Below are 18627 nucleotides of genomic sequence, written 5' to 3' on the forward strand. Positions count from 1 at the left end.
AGGGCATCATTTTGGGGCATCGTATTTCGAGTGCGGGGATAGAGGTCGGCCGAGCGAATGTCGATACCATTTCTAATCTTCCCCCGCCCACTTCTGTGAGATCCATCCAGAGTTTTCTGGGTCATGCTGGGTTCTATCACCGGTTCATTAAAGATTTTTCTAAGATCGCGAGACCCATGACCAAACTCTTGGAGAAGGATGCCCCGTTTGTGTTTTCTGAGCAGTGTGTCGAGGCTTTTGATCTTTTAAAAGACAAACTCGTTAACGCCCCGATCATGATTGCTCCCGACTGGTCGCTCCCCTTTGAGTTGATGTGTGATGCCACCGACTTCGCAGTCGGAGCGGTTCTTGGACAGTGGAAGGATAAACACTTCCATCCGATTTACTATGCGAGCCGGACCTTGAATGGTGCACAGGAGAATTACACCACCACCGAGAAAGAGCTTTTAGCTGTAGTGTTTGCATTCGATAAATTCAGGTCCTATCTTGTTCCATCCAAGACGATTGTGTACACGGATCATTCTGCCATTCGTGTGACATCCGTGGCAAAATCGAGTACACCTTAGTACTTACAAACTCGAATAAGCGTTTGACCGCTTATTGCGTAACGAACGAACGATTAACCGAATGGGTCTGGTTATGACCCAGATATCCCGATGGGCCATCTATACGAGATATATGTCTATTATAAGCCAACATACTGATAATATGGCCTTAGTTTGATAGCAAACAAGTTAAACGAAAACATGTTCGTTTAACTACCCGCTATAGACTTAAACACGAAAGATAGTTACAAACCAAGCATTGTATCATCCGTTAAGCCGAAAAAGACTTACCAACCACTTATTTGAAATGTTTTAAGCGATCCGTGAAAATATTTTCGATTTTTACAGACATATAGTATGTTTTTATAATTTTACACAAAACTAGCCGAAAAACACTCGTTTTCGCGCTGTTTGACGCACCCAATAAGTTTTTCGCGTCAAAAACTGAACCCGAACTAAATTTGGACTGGGATTTTCGTGTTTGGGCCTTTAGAATCATATTAATGGGTCAAACTGGGCCCAAGGTGGCCCAATCTTTCTTGCGGCCGCAACCTTGGACCCCCCCCCCCATTATTTTATAAAACTTGTTATGTAAGCCAAATTTATTCATTCCATTTAACCAAAAGCTCAAGTCCAAGCAGCTGCAATCTAATTTTCCAGAAACTCTTCAAATGTAACACCCCGACCAAAGGCGGATTATACATCGGGGCGCCACATATTGCTTCATTACTCGCGACACTATTGGTGTCAATATTTATTAATACACATTTTATCGCGCACGCGCAGCGGGGAAAATAAAGAACATAAATCAAACATAAATCAATATATTATAAATCATAATATTCGAACAGCAATAACTTGTCTTGATACATTTTAATCTAGGTCCAAAATAAAGAAAACTTCCTATGTGTCCACAAGCTCCAAAACAGCTACTGCAAACCTGAACATGTGTTAAAATAAACGTCAAACACTTGCGTGTTGGTGAGAAATCAAGTTTAATACAATACATAGATAATCATAAATCTGCGCGCAACACGTGTATGTCTGGTGTTTAACAAGGGTGCAATCAGATTGTGATCAAGCCTAGATAGATCATAGCTCATAGTTCATAGTTCAATCCGTGCTCCCAATTGAGCACAAAAACGAGAAAACATCTGTGCAAGTGTAAACAAAGAAAACCGTAAACGATAGGTCTCCCGTGTTCATCTAATGGATCCATGAAAACTTCGGAATAGGCCGAACAAAGCGGTTAATGATACACACATACAAATAAACAGCCAAGTAAACGTCCTCAACACATGGGATACTGCGCGACTAAAGTTCATAAACAAGTTTAAGACTCTAAGTTTGTATGAACACATGATCATCCCAAAACATTAAAAGCAAAAAGGGATTAGGTACGAGATTACTCACTTGATAAACGATGCGGTGTAAGATAAAGCAAGAACCAACTTTAAACAAGCACAAGTTAACCTATAAATAAGATTATTGTTTTAATGATTTGTTTTAAGTCTTGATTATAAGTTAGCATAATTAATAAGTAAATTATTATATATAATATATATATATTACCGGAAGAGCAGGACAGAACAGGGAGGAAGACGGAGGCAGAGAGGGAGGCGGCAGAGAGAGCAAGGAGAACAGGAGAGATTAAGTGTTTGTGTGTGTAGTGTTAAGAAAATAACATTATTATTTATAGGAAAACCCTAGGGAACACAATCCCTAGAAAAAGGGGAAAAGATCTCAAAAAGTAAAAGATTCCAAAAGCAAAAGATATGGAAAGATATGGCAGCTGCAGGGGGCAAAGGAAAAGCTGTCAGGGAACAGTAAAAAGCATGGGCGGGTCAGATAAAGGTACAGGTCAAGCATGGCAAAAGCAGATCTCAAAAGATTATGTCAGTCACTTTATCTGTCAACCAATGGGGTTGGTGCGCATGCTGCGCCGAAAGTAACTTTTCAGACATAAAGCAGATTAGGTCAACAGCTCAAAAGATAAGACAACTCAAAAGCAACGGCTAGCTTAAACAGAAGAAAACTCAAAGGGTTTGACGCGAGAAGGCTGACACAGAAGGTCAAGAGAGCGCGAGCGCGAAGGCAGACAGAACTAACCTTAACGCGTCGCGGAAAGAACTACCATTTCTAAGCGCGCCGCGGGAAGAGTCACATTTCTTAGCGCGCCGCGGGAGGAACTAAAATTCCTAGCGCGCCGCGGGAAGAACTATAATTCTTCGCGCGTCGAGGGATGAACTACGATCCTTAGCGCGCTGCGAGAAGGAACTACAAATCCTTAGCGCGTCGCGGGAAGAACTACCGTCCTTCGCGCGCTGCGAGAAGATTTACAATTCTTAGCGCGCTGCGAGAAGAGTTCGTCTCGCGTATTGCTGAAACAGGTGGTCTTCACGCAGGATTCCTTGTAAGGGGTCTGGCGCGTGGAGCTGCGCAGACAACCTTAGGCGGGAAGGAACAAAGGACAAGCAAAGAGTTAGAAGAAAAAGAGGGAAAAGAAGGCGGAAAGAGAGAAGAAGAGGGACGGGACGGCGGAAAGAAAGAGAGAGAAAGAGGCGGGAAGGAAAACATTATTATTATTATTAAAAGTAAAATATAAGTATAAATAAATATTAAATCATAAAAGAAAGAGATCGGATAAGGGAAACGGGTACCTGGGTCGGGTCGGATCGGGTCAGATGTCACAGTCTCCCCTACTTTAAGAAATTTCGTCCCGAAATTTATCTCGAAGTAGGTTGCGCAGAGAACAGGTGCGGGTACTTGATCTTCATTTGATCTTCCCTTTCCCATGTAAACTCGGCTCCGCGCTTGGACTCCCAACGAACTTTCACGATAGGGATACGACTGCGCTTGGTTTGCTTAACCTCGCGATCCATAATCTCAACAGGCTTCTCAACGAAATGCATAGATTCATCAACTTGAACTTCATCAAGTGGGATGTGAAGGTTCTCGTCAGCTAAACACTTCTTAAGATTGGATACATGGAACGTTGGATGCACATTACTGAGCGCGGGCGGCAGGTCAAGTCTGTAGGCAACTTTTCCCACACACGCGAGAATCTTAAATGGTCCAACATATCGAGGAGCAAGCTTACCTTTCTTCCCAAAGCGGACAACACCTTTCCAAGGCGACACTTTGAGGAGAACAAGATCACCAACTTGAAATTCGAGAGGCTTTCGCCTGCGATCTGCGTAACTCTTCTGTCGGCTTCTGGCAGTCAGCAGATGATCACGGATCTTGGCGATTTTATCGGTTGTCTCTTGAACAAGTTCGGGTCCTGTGATTTGAGTTTCACCCACTTCGCTCCAACAAATCGGGGAGCGGCACTTACGACCGTAAAGTGCTTCAAATGGGGCCATACCAATACTGGAATGATAGCTGTTATTATAAGAGAACTCGATCAAAGGCAGGTGCGAATCCCAATTACCTCCAAAATCAAGAACACAAGATCGGAGCATATCCTCAAGAGTTTGAATAGTTCGCTCAGACTGACCGTCAGTCTGGGGATGATATGCCGTACTCATGTCCAAGCGAGTTCCTAGCGCAGATTGGAGAGATTTCCAAAAGCGAGATATAAAACGGCCATCGCGATCGGATATGATGCTCAAAGGAGTACCATGGCGGCAGACAATTTCCTTGACATAAAGCTGCGCGAGCTGCTCAACACGGTAGTTTTCACGAATGGGCAGAAAGTGAGCAGACTTAGTCAAACGATCCACTATTACCCAAATGCTATCATGTTTGCTTGCTGTCAAAGGTAACTTGGTAATAAAGTCCATCGCTACACATTCCCATTTCCACGTAGGAATTTCTGGTTGTTCGAGCAAACCAGATGGGCGTTGGTGTTCAGCTTTCACTTTAGAACAAGTCAGGCATTTAGCTACGAACACAGCAATATCCTTTTTCATACCGGGCCACCAATAAGTTATGCGCAAATCCTTGTACATCTTATCAGCGCCAGGATGAATAGAATACCGAGATTTGTGCGCTTCACTCAGGATATCAGCGCGAAGATTCTCATCAAAGGGAATCCAGATGCGATTAAGATAGCAAAGAATTCCACCCAGATTAGGGACAAAGAGTGCTTCCGCGCCACACGCTAACTCGGCGCGAAGGTTACCGTTACTGATGGATGCGCGCTGCGCGTCACGAATACGCGATTCAAGGTTGCTTTGAATCGGCGCGAAGTGAAGATGCGTGCGCGGCAAAATACAGTTAAGCTGGCAGGGTTTTCGGCTGAGCGCATCGGCTACCACATTAGCCTTACCAGGATGATACCGGATCTCACAATCGTAATCGCTGATGAGTTCGTTCCATCGGCGTTGCCTCATGTTAAGTTCCTTCTGATCAAAGATATGCTGAAGGCTTTTATGGTCAGTGTAGAGGATACACTTAGTACCATAAAGGTAGTGTCTCCAGATCTTCAAGGCAAAAACAACTGCACCAAGTTCGAGATCGTGAGTTGTATAATTCTTTTCATGAACCTTAAGTTGCCTTGATGCGTAAGCGATAACCTTGCCTCGTTGCATAAGAACACAACCGAGACCTTGGTTGGATGCATCGCAATACACGACAAAATCATCATTACCCTCAGGTAGCGCAAGAACAGGAGCTTCACACAACAAACGCTTGAGCGTCAGAAAGGCTTCTTCTTGCTTCGAGCCCCAAATATACGGTTTACCTTTGTGCGTTAGAGCTGTTAAAGGCAAAGCGATCTTTGAGAAGTTCGAAATGAAACGCCGGTAATAACCAGCTAAGCCCAGAAAGGAACGGATCTCAGAAGGAGAGGATGGCGTAATCCAGTTCTTGATTGCTTCAATCTTGGATGGGTCGACATGAATACCCATCTTGTTTACAACATGACCAAGAAACTGTACTTCATCAGACCAAAATTCACACTTGGAAAGCTTAGCATAGAGTTGCTCGGCTCTAAGCTTTTGCAATACCAATCGGAGATGTTGCTCATGCTCGGCCTTGGTCTTAGAATACACCAGAACATCATCGATAAACACAATCACGAATTTATCCAGGAAGGGCCTACACACCCGATTCATTAGATCCATGAAAACGGCGGGTGCGTTGGTCAAACCGAAGGACATGACCAAGAATTCAAAATGGCCATAACGAGTTCGAAAAGCAGTCTTCGGAACATCTTCATCGCGGATGCGCAACTGGTGATAGCCAGAGCGGAGATCAATCTTCGAGAAACAAGAGGCACCTTGGAGTTGATCAAAGAGGTCGTCAATACGCGGTAAGGGATACCGGTTTTTAATGGTGAGTTTGTTCAACTCGCGGTAATCAATACACATGCGAAACGATCCATCTTTCTTTTTAACGAACAACACCGGAGCACCCCAGGGCGAAGAGCTAGGGCGAATGAATCCTTTAGCAGTCAACTCTTGAAGTTGGCTTGCCAATTCTTGCATCTCAGCGGGTGCAAGACGATAAGGAGATTTGGCTACGGGGGAAGCACCAGGGACAAGATCAATACGGAACTCGACTTCACGAGCGGGAGGGATACCAGGAAGATCATCAGGAAAAACTTCAGGGAAATCACGCACGACGGGGATATCGCGAAGCTTCTTTTCTTCAGCAGGTTTAACCACATGGGCTAGAAATGCAATACACTTCTTCCGCATGAGTCTTTGGGCTTCGGCGCAAGACATAAGTTTAAGACCACTGGAGGGTTTTTCGCCGTAAATATGAAGATCACCATTTTCTCGAGGAATGCGAATCAACTTCTTGGCGCAAATAACTTCGGCGCGATTCTTCGACAGCCAGTCCATACCAATAATAACATCAAAGCTTCCAAGAGGCAGGGGGATGAGGTCGATCAGAAAATCGTTTTCGTTAAGGTTAAGCGTGCAATCTTTAATCACCGAGTTAATTAAAACAGTTTCACCGTTAGCCAATTCAACTGAAAAATCTTCTTTTAAGTTATCGCGCGGTCGCGCAAGCTTCTGCTCGAAGGCGCGAGAGATAAAACTTCGATCGGCGCCAGTATCAAAAAGTACAGAAGCATAAAATCCGTTAAGCAAAAATGTACCATTAACTACGTCATTATTCGCTTGCGCTTGGTGCGCGGTTATGTTAAAAGCTCGTCCACGCGTCACTTGGTTTGAAATCTGGTTCACCGGATTCGCTTGTGTGATCTGAACTTGTAGTCTCGGGCACGCGTTCCGGAAATGACTGGGATCACCGCAGTTATAGCACGACCTGGGTCGTGGGTTTTGGTAGATTGATTGTGGGTTCTGCGGGTAGACTGGTGGTATTGGCGTAATTGGATTGGCGGGAGGGACTCTACAATATTCGGCAGAGTGACCAATGCGGCCACATCGGTTACATTGTCGACACGGGGTTTGGGTTGGGTGGTGAAGTCTACAGGTTGGGCAAAAGGGTTGATTTCCTGTGTAAGGTTTCTTAGGTGGCGGGGCAGGGAGTGCGGGATTGGTTAGGGCATAGTTGTGAACTACAGGGGGAGTTGGGTAGGCTGACAGTGGGTTAGGCGTGTAAACTGGAGGTTGATGAATGGGTTGTTGGGTAATGGGCGGGTTGGTAAGCGCATAGGCCTTGCGCCTGCGCTTGAGGTTGTTACGGTTTGAGGGTTCTGGTTTGGTTTCTGTTGGTTCAGGAACAGTCTTGGTGAGTTTGGTCTTTTCTGTTCCCCGCAGGAACAGGGTTCCTGCTCTGACATGGTTGTCGCTGAGCACAGCGGCCAACTCGATGGCGTCAGAGAGGGTTACTGGGTTTCTGGCCCATACAGAATCTTGAATTTCCATGGGGAGACCCCCAAGGAATTTCTCTATGGCTCGGCGGGAAGGGGTAACAGGGTGAGGGACAAGCAGGCTTAGTTCATGGAAACGCATCGCGTACTCGCGCGCTTCACCGCTGTACTGCTTAAGATTCCAAAATTCTTCCTCCAGGCGCTTAACTTCGTTGGGAGGGCAGAATTCTCGCGTCAGAATTTCCTTAAATTCCTCCCAGAGCATGCTGGAAGCAGCTTCTGCGCCACGCGCATGAGCTACTCCATTCCACCATGTAAGCGCTCTAGATTCCAGGACACTGGAAGCATACAGGGTTCGTCTGTCTGAGGGGCATTGGGTGTGGAGGAAAGTGTTTTCTATTTTCTCAAGCCACTGGAGCATCACGGTGGCTCCTTCAAGACCTGTGAACTTTGGAGGGTTACCCGCATTGAAGGATTTAATGTTATAACTGGAGGTATTATTTTGGCTCAAGGCTTGGGCTATCGCGGCGGCCATTTCCTGGGAACGTTGCTGTCTACGCATGCGCGAGGCTTCTCTTCTCTGAAATCGGCGAGATAGCGGAGGCATTCTATAAAAATTTTAATTTTAGTTAATATCTTGGTTCTAGCGCAAAGTTTTAATCTTATAAAGCTTGGTTTCACGGAGTCAGTTACAGTCAACAGTTAAAGTAAAATAAATGATCCTAAATGCAGACTTAATAAAGGTAACAAATTCGAATCAAGAATCGACAATTCATGTATCACCATGACTTTCCGAATTCCCAATTTAAAATATACGAGCAAACGAGTATTGGAGATTGACGATTCATGTATCACCATGACTTTTCAATCCTCAATATAAAACATACAAGAAAATGAGTATTGGAGGTTGACAATTCATGTATCACCATGACTTTTCAAGTCTCCAACCTCAGAACATAATCGTAAATGGAAATTGAAAATCAACTATTCATGTATCACCATGACTTTTCGGATTTTCAAATCCAACAAACGAACATGTAAGTAAAATCAATAAAAAATCGAAATTCAACAAAAATCGAAATATCGCGAAATAAAACATAAAATCATATACTGCGCAAGCGCGAGCATATTCATAAATAACGAGTAATTAACAATAAGCGCGCAAACATGAGATTTCTCTCATGCGCGAGAAGGGACTCTTAGGTATTCTAGGCCGTTACGTCTAACCACCTATCCTAAAGTCAACGAGCTCTGATACCAATCTGTAACACCCCGACCAAAGGCGGATTATACATCGGGGCGCCACATATTGCTTCATTACTCGCGACACTATTGGTGTCAATATTTATTAATACACATTTTATCGCGCACGCGCAGCGGGGAAAATAAAGAACATAAATCAAACATAAATCAATATATTATAAATCATAATATTCGAACAGCAATAACTTGTCTTGATACATTTTAATCTAGGTCCAAAATAAAGAAAACTTCCTATGTGTCCACAAGCTCCAAAACAGCTACTGCAAACCTGAACATGTGTTAAAATAAACGTCAAACACTTGCGTGTTGGTGAGAAATCAAGTTTAATACAATACATAGATAATCATAAATCTGCGCGCAACACGTGTATGTCTGGTGTTTAACAAGGGTGCAATCAGATTGTGATCAAGCCTAGATAGATCATAGCTCATAGTTCATAGTTCAATCCGTGCTCCCAATTGAGCACAAAAACGAGAAAACATCTGTGCAAGTGTAAACAAAGAAAACCGTAAACGATAGGTCTCCCGTGTTCATCTAATGGATCCATGAAAACTTCGGAATAGGCCGAACAAAGCGGTTAATGATACACACATACAAATAAACAGCCAAGTAAACGTCCTCAACACATGGGATACTGCGCGACTAAAGTTCATAAACAAGTTTAAGACTCTAAGTTTGTATGAACACATGATCATCCCAAAACATTAAAAGCAAAAAGGGATTAGGTACGAGATTACTCACTTGATAAACGATGCGGTGTAAGATAAAGCAAGAACCAACTTTAAACAAGCACAAGTTAACCTATAAATAAGATTATTGTTTTAATGATTTGTTTTAAGTCTTGATTATAAGTTAGCATAATTAATAAGTAAATTATTATATATAATATATATATATTACCGGAAGAGCAGGACAGAACAGGGAGGAAGACGGAGGCAGAGAGGGAGGCGGCAGAGAGAGCAAGGAGAACAGGAGAGATTAAGTGTTTGTGTGTGTAGTGTTAAGAAAATAACATTATTATTTATAGGAAAACCCTAGGGAACACAATCCCTAGAAAAAGGGGAAAAGATCTCAAAAAGTAAAAGATTCCAAAAGCAAAAGATATGGAAAGATATGGCAGCTGCAGGGGGCAAAGGAAAAGCTGTCAGGGAACAGTAAAAAGCATGGGCGGGTCAGATAAAGGTACAGGTCAAGCATGGCAAAAGCAGATCTCAAAAGATTATGTCAGTCACTTTATCTGTCAACCAATGGGGTTGGTGCGCATGCTGCGCCGAAAGTAACTTTTCAGACATAAAGCAGATTAGGTCAACAGCTCAAAAGATAAGACAACTCAAAAGCAACGGCTAGCTTAAACAGAAGAAAACTCAAAGGGTTTGACGCGAGAAGGCTGACACAGAAGGTCAAGAGAGCGCGAGCGCGAAGGCAGACAGAACTAACCTTAACGCGTCGCGGAAAGAACTACCATTTCTAAGCGCGCCGCGGGAAGAGTCACATTTCTTAGCGCGCCGCGGGAGGAACTAAAATTCCTAGCGCGCCGCGGGAAGAACTATAATTCTTCGCGCGTCGAGGGATGAACTACGATCCTTAGCGCGCTGCGAGAAGGAACTACAAATCCTTAGCGCGTCGCGGGAAGAACTACCGTCCTTCGCGCGCTGCGAGAAGATTTACAATTCTTAGCGCGCTGCGAGAAGAGTTCGTCTCGCGTATTGCTGAAACAGGTGGTCTTCACGCAGGATTCCTTGTAAGGGGTCTGGCGCGTGGAGCTGCGCAGACAACCTTAGGCGGGAAGGAACAAAGGACAAGCAAAGAGTTAGAAGAAAAAGAGGGAAAAGAAGGCGGAAAGAGAGAAGAAGAGGGACGGGACGGCGGAAAGAAAGAGAGAGAAAGAGGCGGGAAGGAAAACATTATTATTATTATTAAAAGTAAAATATAAGTATAAATAAATATTAAATCATAAAAGAAAGAGATCGGATAAGGGAAACGGGTACCTGGGTCGGGTCGGATCGGGTCAGATGTCACATCAAACCCTAAGGTAAACAACTTAAATAAGCTACTTTTACACTTGTTTAACATTGATTAATACCAAATAAACATAGTTTGATTGCCAAAAATCATTCCTAACCATGTAAAAACCCTAAAAATAGTCCATAAACATGTTTTGATCATACTCATGGTAAGGAACCTGGTTTGATAGTTTTTTTTGGCCATAAACACGGATTAAAGGGTTGAAACGGCGTTTTTAGGGTTCAAAAGTTCGTTTTTGTGCACTAGCCGAAACCCTAAGTTAAGGGCTGTTATGTTGATGAAAAATTGCTTGGGTTGTGATATAGGACCTGTACCTAGCTTACATAGGAGCAAAAGAGCTTGAAAAGTTGATTAGAAAGGCGGAAACGAACCAAAACCGCTAAGGTAATGCCGAAACACTCGCTTACAGGCTATTTAGGCTAAGGTTGTGATTTGCATATTGTTAGGCCTTGAAATTTTTCAGGAACATCAGGGACCATGTCAATAAGTCCCTGTTTAAATTTTGGTATTTTTCGACCATCCGAGAATATTTGGCGAATTTATTACCAAATTGGGACAATTATTTGGGAAAAATAGCTAAAATACTTCAAAAATTATGAAATTTTTCTGGGAACTCAGATTTGATGTATTTTGATCACATATTAATTTTGGGATCATTTGGATAAGTCTAAAGGTGTTTTGTGTATATGCGTTCGTGTGAATTTTTATAGCCGAATTTGGGTCGAAAAGAATATCGCACGAGTTTTTTACATTCTGGAATTAATACAGGTTGATTTGGGACATGATTTGAGCATTCAAGAATTTTTTTGGAATTTTTGGAAATTGTTTGGGGTAAACGGACGATTTTCAGGCGAAATATAACTGACAAAATGAATTTTTATAAATTAATAAATCAGTAAATAATTCCAGAATTATTTTTATAAAAATCTAGATATTTTAATTGATAAGTTGTTAAATTTTCATAATTTAATGATTAACGGTTAATTAATTATGCTAATTTAAATATTAAACAAATTCAGTTTTTATAAAAACCGGCAAGTTCGCGACTAGCGAACCTGCGGGAATATCAAAACACCAAGAGTGATCAAAAATCATATTTTCCGATTAATTAAGTAAAAACGAACTTTTCTATGAGAAACCTGGACAATCCGGGTGGATTGTTTGCGTTTCTTCTCAAATCAAACTGAATAAACGGAAACGGGCCCCGTGGCTAATCCGGGACCCCAGTATGTGATCATTCTTTATAACTTAATCATTTTATTAACAAATACATTTATCCAAGATTATTTTCCCATAACTGTTTTCTAAACGCGTAAACGAACAACTTGGCCCAATTGGGAAAACGAGAATATGAGCTAAGTTCAGTTTTAAGTATTAGATATTGAACAACATCACAGCCTAAGTCTATTACCACTTTCTGGGCGTACCAGCTATACCCAGATTAGTTATACAGCCCAGTTTAGTACTGAGATTATAATAATATTAAAATATTAATATTATTATAATATGGACTATATGGACTAAGTGATAGCAAGGGAAACGAACCCCGTGCTGATCTCGCACTGAGTGCCTACAAAACCGTGAGCTTCATGACCCCACTCTTTAAACTATTTTACGAAATTTTGGGGTGGAAAGCATGTTTATATACGTTATCTATCTAAAACGGATCAGGATATAAAATATCCGAACATTTATATATGAAAAGTCCCTACAAACATAATGATTGACTACGTGCTGACGAAAGATGATTATTATCGTTGATTGATATATTGAGTGGAGATAATACGAATTGCAAAACATAATGAAATTACACGTGACAGCATGTTTATACGAACACGTTATGTAATGTTAAACATAACCAATTTGGGAGACAACGTGGTCTGTAATGGCCATGGGGATAACGTGGTCTGTGATGATTATGGGGCTATTGTGGGCAGAAGGGGGGCCACAATAGTAACAAACTAAAGTTGAGTATGGCCTATGAGCCAAGTTCTGCTGCAACTTACTAAACTAAAGTTGAGTATGGCCTATGAGCCAAGTTCTGCTGTAACTTATAAACTAAAGTTGAGTATGTCCTATGAGCCAAGTTCTGCTGCAACTTATAAACTAAACTTATAAACTAAAGTTGAGTATGGCCTATGAGCCAAGTTCTGCTGCAACTTATAAACTAAAGTTGAGTATGGCCTATGAGCCAAGTTCTGCTGCAACTTATTAAACGAACTAACTTGATTATGACATGAATGTTAAGAAAATAATGTGATTATGCGTATTGTGGGCGGATGGGGAGCCACAGTATTTGGTGATACGTGATAAATACTATATGTGTATATGTGTCTATATACATGCTATGTGATTAGCCGTAGGAAATACTATGTGTAGAATATACTAATTATTTGCGTGTACACTATATAATGTTTGAGTTTACGTGGAATCATTGTGGGTGGAAGGGAGACCACAGTGGTTGATGTTAACGCGGAACCGTTGTGGGCGGAAGAGGGGCCACAGTGGTTGAGTTAATGTGGAACCGTTGTGGGAGGAAGGGGGTCCACAGTGGTTGGTTAAACACGAAAATTGGAAACAGATAGTACGAACAAACAATCACGGTTTTACCGAAATTTTGAATTTATATTATAAACTTACATGTGTGCATATGCACACACAAGGATATGGCTGTACAAATTTATACAAACGTAAATACATATTTTTACATACGCGCGTACATACAAACTATGACTGTGTGGTACGCATAACTGATTTCGTTAAACTTATGAAACTCACCAACTATTCGTAGTTGACCTGTTTTAACATGCTTTTCAGGTAATCAGATATGAGAAGTAATTTCCTGTGCGTTACGTGTCTGATTGGTGATTGATGTCATGGGCATTTGAGTTAGAAGTAAAGTAATTGAAGAACCGGTTTGATTGTATCACCTAGTTTGTAAAAGATGTTAGAACGATATAATATATTGTAAATTAGTTAGTAATGTTTCTTTATGAACAATGTATTTGATACCAGTTGTATCTGTTGCATTTCCGTTTTACGCTTCCGCAATTCGCTTAACGGGGTGTGACAATTCATTATATCTTTAGCAAACAGGATGCTAAGCCACCCCTTATCCGATGGATCCTTTTGCTTCAAGAGTTTGATGTTGAAATCCGTGATAAAAAGGGGGCCGAGAATGTGGCGGCCGATCATCTTTCGCGTCTTGAGGGAGCTGAATTAGGAGAGCCGGGGGTCAGGATTAATGACCACTTTCCGACAGAGAGTCTTATGTTTGTTCCGGCTCAGGATGAGGGTTTTCCATGGTTAGCCGACTTCGCGAACTATCTTGCGGACGGGTACTACCCGAAGATGTCTTACAAGCAAAAGAAGAAATTCTTTGCTGATGTTAAGTTTTACCTGTGGGACGACCCGTATCTCTTTCGTATAGGTGCTGACCAGTTGATTATGAGGTGTGTTGACGTTAAGGAGGGATGGCAGATTCTAGGCCATTGTCATGTTGGACCGACAGGAGGTCACCACGGTGCGAGTTTGACGACGAAGAAGGTTTTTGATTGTGGATTTTATTGGCCTTCGATTTTTAAATATGCGCATGCGTTTGTGAGGAGTTGTGATCGTTGCCAACGGGTCGGCAACATTTCTTCGCGGAATGAAATGCCCCAGAATGCTATTCAGGTTTGTGAGGTTTTTGATGTGTGGGGCATTGATTTCATGGGACCGTTTCCATCTTTGCATGGGAACAAGTACATACTTGTAGCTGTTGATTATGTCTCGAAATGGGTTGAGGCCAAGGCCTTACCCACTAATGATGCCCGAGTTGTACTCCGTTTTCTCAAGAGCCTTTTTGCTCGTTTTGGTGTCCCGAAGGCGTTGATCAGTGATAGAGGAACTCACTTCTGCAATGCGCAGATGGAGAAGGCGTTGCGACGCTATGGGGTCAACCATCGGCTTGCAACCGCCTACTACCCACAGACTAGTGGGCAGGTAGAAGTGAGTAACCGGGGGATCAAACGTATTCTTGAGAAAACGGTTGGTTCGAATCGTCGGGATTGGTCCGACAAGTTGGATGATGCGTTGTGGGCCTTCCGTACAGCCTACAAAACTCCGACCGGTTCCACACCGTTTCGGATGATTTATGGGAAGGCCTGCCACCTGCCTGTAGAGTTGGAGCATCGTGCTTCTTGGGCCCTACAAAGGGTCAACTTTGATATTTCTGCCGTGAGAGCACTCGTTTCCACCAGTTGCACGAGTTAGAGGAGCTGAGAGATCACGCTTATGCGCCGTCATTCAGGTATAAGGAGCGGACGAAGGAACTGCATGATAAAAAGTTGAAGGCTAACATGCAGTTCAAGTATGGGGATTTGGTTTTATTGTATAACTCCCGGTTGAGGTTATTCCCGGTAAAATTGAGATCCCGATGGTCGGGACCGTTGACGGTCACTGAGGTTTTCACGTATGGTACGATTGAGATAGAGGATAAAGGCGGGAAGTTTAAGGTGAACGGTCATAGACTGAAGCACTACATTGGCGAGCTGGTGACTGATCAGACGGTCGAGGTATTCTACCTTGACTCGCTCTCCGAGACATAGACGTGATGGATGCACCACTCGGGAGACTGCCCGAGTTGTAGAGTTTGTATTTTTGTTATATGTTTGTGCTATCTGTTTCATTTGTTTTTGTCTATTTCAGGATGTTCCAAGATGAAACCGCTCGTACTCAATCTCCATTCGAGTCGGTCGATTTAAGAGGTGTTCCATTATTGAAAAAAATAAAAAAATTATAAAAAAACCAAAAACACAAAACTATGTTTATTTGTTTATGTTTTTGTTTTCCGTGTTGTACGCCGCTACATGCGAGTGAGTTTGAGTTTTGCATATTATATTATGCGCATGGTAGCTATGGTGGCGTTTTGGAACAGGTTCTCCCGAGGTTGCGACCGCGAATGAAATGCTATACGGTCGTTTGGATACTACTCAGCTATTGAGAATTTTGCACACAAACCAGGGGAGTGACACGTTCTTTGTTTTAGTCTTGTATACTTTATTTTTATTTTATTTCTTTTCTTTATACTTATCGACGACGATTTCGTTCTAAGTGTGGGGATGGGGTTTATTTTACTTAGTCGTAGGAAAATTTTTGAAAAAATAAATAAATAAATAAAAATACATAAAAAAATAATAATAAAAAAATTTTGAAAAAAAAAATAGTCCCTTGAAATTTGTTTTTTCTACGTTAAACAGGAGATGATAATATTACCGAGTAGTGGTTATTTTATAAATTCTTGGTGGTTTTAAAAATATATATATAATAAATAAGAACAGTGCCCATTAATCCCGCACGTAATGTATGGCAACCGAACGGTTTAGACTCAGTAATCGTGTGTCGGTAGGCTCAGCCTTTGAGAATGAAAGGGCGGTTTGATTGTTTGATTGATAGACTTGAATTGTTATTGTAAAGTTTGATTTAGACATGAAATAGGTTGTGTTTAAGGGCTGGAAATTTTGGTGAATTATTGCATAAACCCCGTGTGTAGGTTAATTAGTTTTGTGTTGATTGATCGGTGCATTGTTTGATTCTAGACTTTGTGTTTAGGGTTTGTTTGTGGTAGGTACAACCGTAGGGTTTTGTTGCATGATTTATTGGATTAAGTACAGCGGTTAGGCACCTTCTTTGAGACCGAGAGGTGATAAGAAGTTAGGGTTGTCTCATTGCCTTTGCATGCTAGAATAAGGATTGCGCGAGAGCGAGTTCGTTTCTTGTCAGGTTTAGGTGTTTTGAGCGACTAGTTGATCTATTTTAGTTTAAGTTGAATTGTTTCTCTATCATTGGTTGTGTAGTATTCATTTCCATTAGGGTCGAGTGTTGGTGAGACCGAGAGGTGATCCATCATTAGAACACGTTAGCAATTGTTTCCCGGTTTGGTCGTTTTAATTGATTTTGAGTAGTTTAGGCTTGTTGAGTGAGACCGAGAGGTAATCCAGTGAGCCCGAGCGATCCTTAGTCGTGTCATCTTTAGGGACCGGTGTCTTGAAGTCATTCAATCCATTAGCTTGTTAGGCCTACAGTTTGATTCAGACCTAGGTAGACGTTTTTCTCCATCCTAAGTTAACACAGTTAGTTTGTCGTTAAGTTTTCTATTTTAGGTAACTTTTGTCAGTCAGTCTAGTTAGTTCAGTTAAGTTAAAAGAAATTAAAAATCAATTAAATATTATTCTTAGGTAGGTTTTGTCTAGGGTTAGTAATAGTTAGCGTCTTACGTGTCCACGTGTTCGATACTCGGACTTCCTAGGTCTATACTACTTGCGATCGGTACACTTGCCGGTTGTGTGTGGTTTAGGATTTTCGTTTTAATTAAAGCTTAGTTGTGAGGGTCATTGTTATAGGGTTATCCGACACACATCAGTTTCGTCTTAACGAAGTCGGGTTCAGGGGAGGAGGTTGATGAGTCAAAGTACAAAAGTCTCGTGGGAAGTCTGATGTATTTAACGGTTTCGAGGCCCGATATTATGTACGTAGTAAGTCTTATTTCACGATTTATGGGAAAGCCAAGGGAGGATCATTTGATGGCAGCCAAGAGAATTTTAAGGTACATAATTGGAACTAATGAATTTGGTTTAAGGTATGATAAAGTAAAAAATGAGGGGCTGAAAGTATATACGGATAGTAACTACGCAAGAGATAGCGATTATAGGAGAAGTAATTCCGGTTATGTATGTTTGTTCTGTGGTGCAGCTGTATGTTGGTGTTCTCGAAAGCAAGAGATTGTTACACTTTCTACGACCGAGGCCGAATATTTGGCAGCAAGTTTGTGTGCTTGCCATTGTGTGTGGATGAAAGGGTTGTTGAAGGAAATAGGAGAAGCTACTGGTATGGTAAGTATCCAATGTGATAATACATCTACTATTAAGTTGTCCAAAAATCCGGTTATGCATAATCGAACAAAACATATAGATGTTCGTTTTCATTATTTAAGAGAGTTGGTAGAGAAGGAGTTGATTCAGTTGGAGTTTTGTGGTACTAAGCAACAAATAGCAGATGGTATGACAAAACCCGTCAAGGAAGAGACGTTCAAGGAGATTCGTGAAGCCATGGGCATATGCATGATTAAACAAGAAACTTGAAGGATTCTTGTTTAAGGGGAGGATTTGTTGGAATATTGTTAGTGACTAGTCAAGATGAAAGAGCCGTTAAACTATTTGAGGACCAAGTCTATTTTTCTGTTTAATAAGCCGAGTCTTAGGGATATTGGCACGTTGTTTTTAGTTTGTTTCTTAATCTTCCTGTTTTTCAGTTTATTTCCTATTTTGTAGATAGTAGTTTTCTTTATCCGTTGTAGTTTGTTGGCTATAAAAGGCTGGTTGATTAATGAAGTTATTATGCACTTTCAATTGAATTGTACTCTCTACACACTTGACACTTCAATATTTTGTTCAGCATTATATTAAATTTTGCGATTTATTGTGTCTTTTTTTAGTTATAATTGTATCTTTTGTTCATTTTCGTCATTGTGTCTTTTGTATCTGTATTGTGTTTTTTTTTTGGTACGAGAATGATGAGGGAAACATTTTTGTTTATTTAATTTTTAATTTTTTATTTATATTATGAGTTATGATTTTTTTAATTGATTTTTTGAAATTTTTATTGAGGGGTTTTTTATGTGGCCACAAATCCTTCTCACACTTCTCATTTTTGTCTTTATTTGTATTTTAACTTTTCCCTATTAATGAATACATTATCTTATGTTGGTTTTGTATGTTTTACCATTTTTAATAACATTTTCTTGATTTTTTAGGATAAATAAGTGATAGCTTGTTCTTCAGAATTTAAACTTGCAGCTTTCTGGTTGAGGCGGGTGGCCCACCCAGTGTGAAAATTTCTGGATTGACTCACGTATAGCGATAGTCGATCAAGAAATTCCGACCCATGTGAAATTTCTTGGGTGTACCACTGCACATACCTGAAACACCATGATGTTTATGATGCTTCTACAGTTCTACAATATACTGTCTTCTTATGATGCTTTTATAATAATAAAGAATCAATCAAACTAAGATACTGAAGTTT

Source organism: Bidens hawaiensis, unplaced genomic scaffold, assembly GCF_021521415.1.
Source record: "Bidens hawaiensis isolate Kalapana, Puna unplaced genomic scaffold, B.hawaiensis_p1.1 tig00029045_1, whole genome shotgun sequence".
NCBI lineage: Eukaryota > Viridiplantae > Streptophyta > Magnoliopsida > Asterales > Asteraceae > Bidens > Bidens hawaiensis.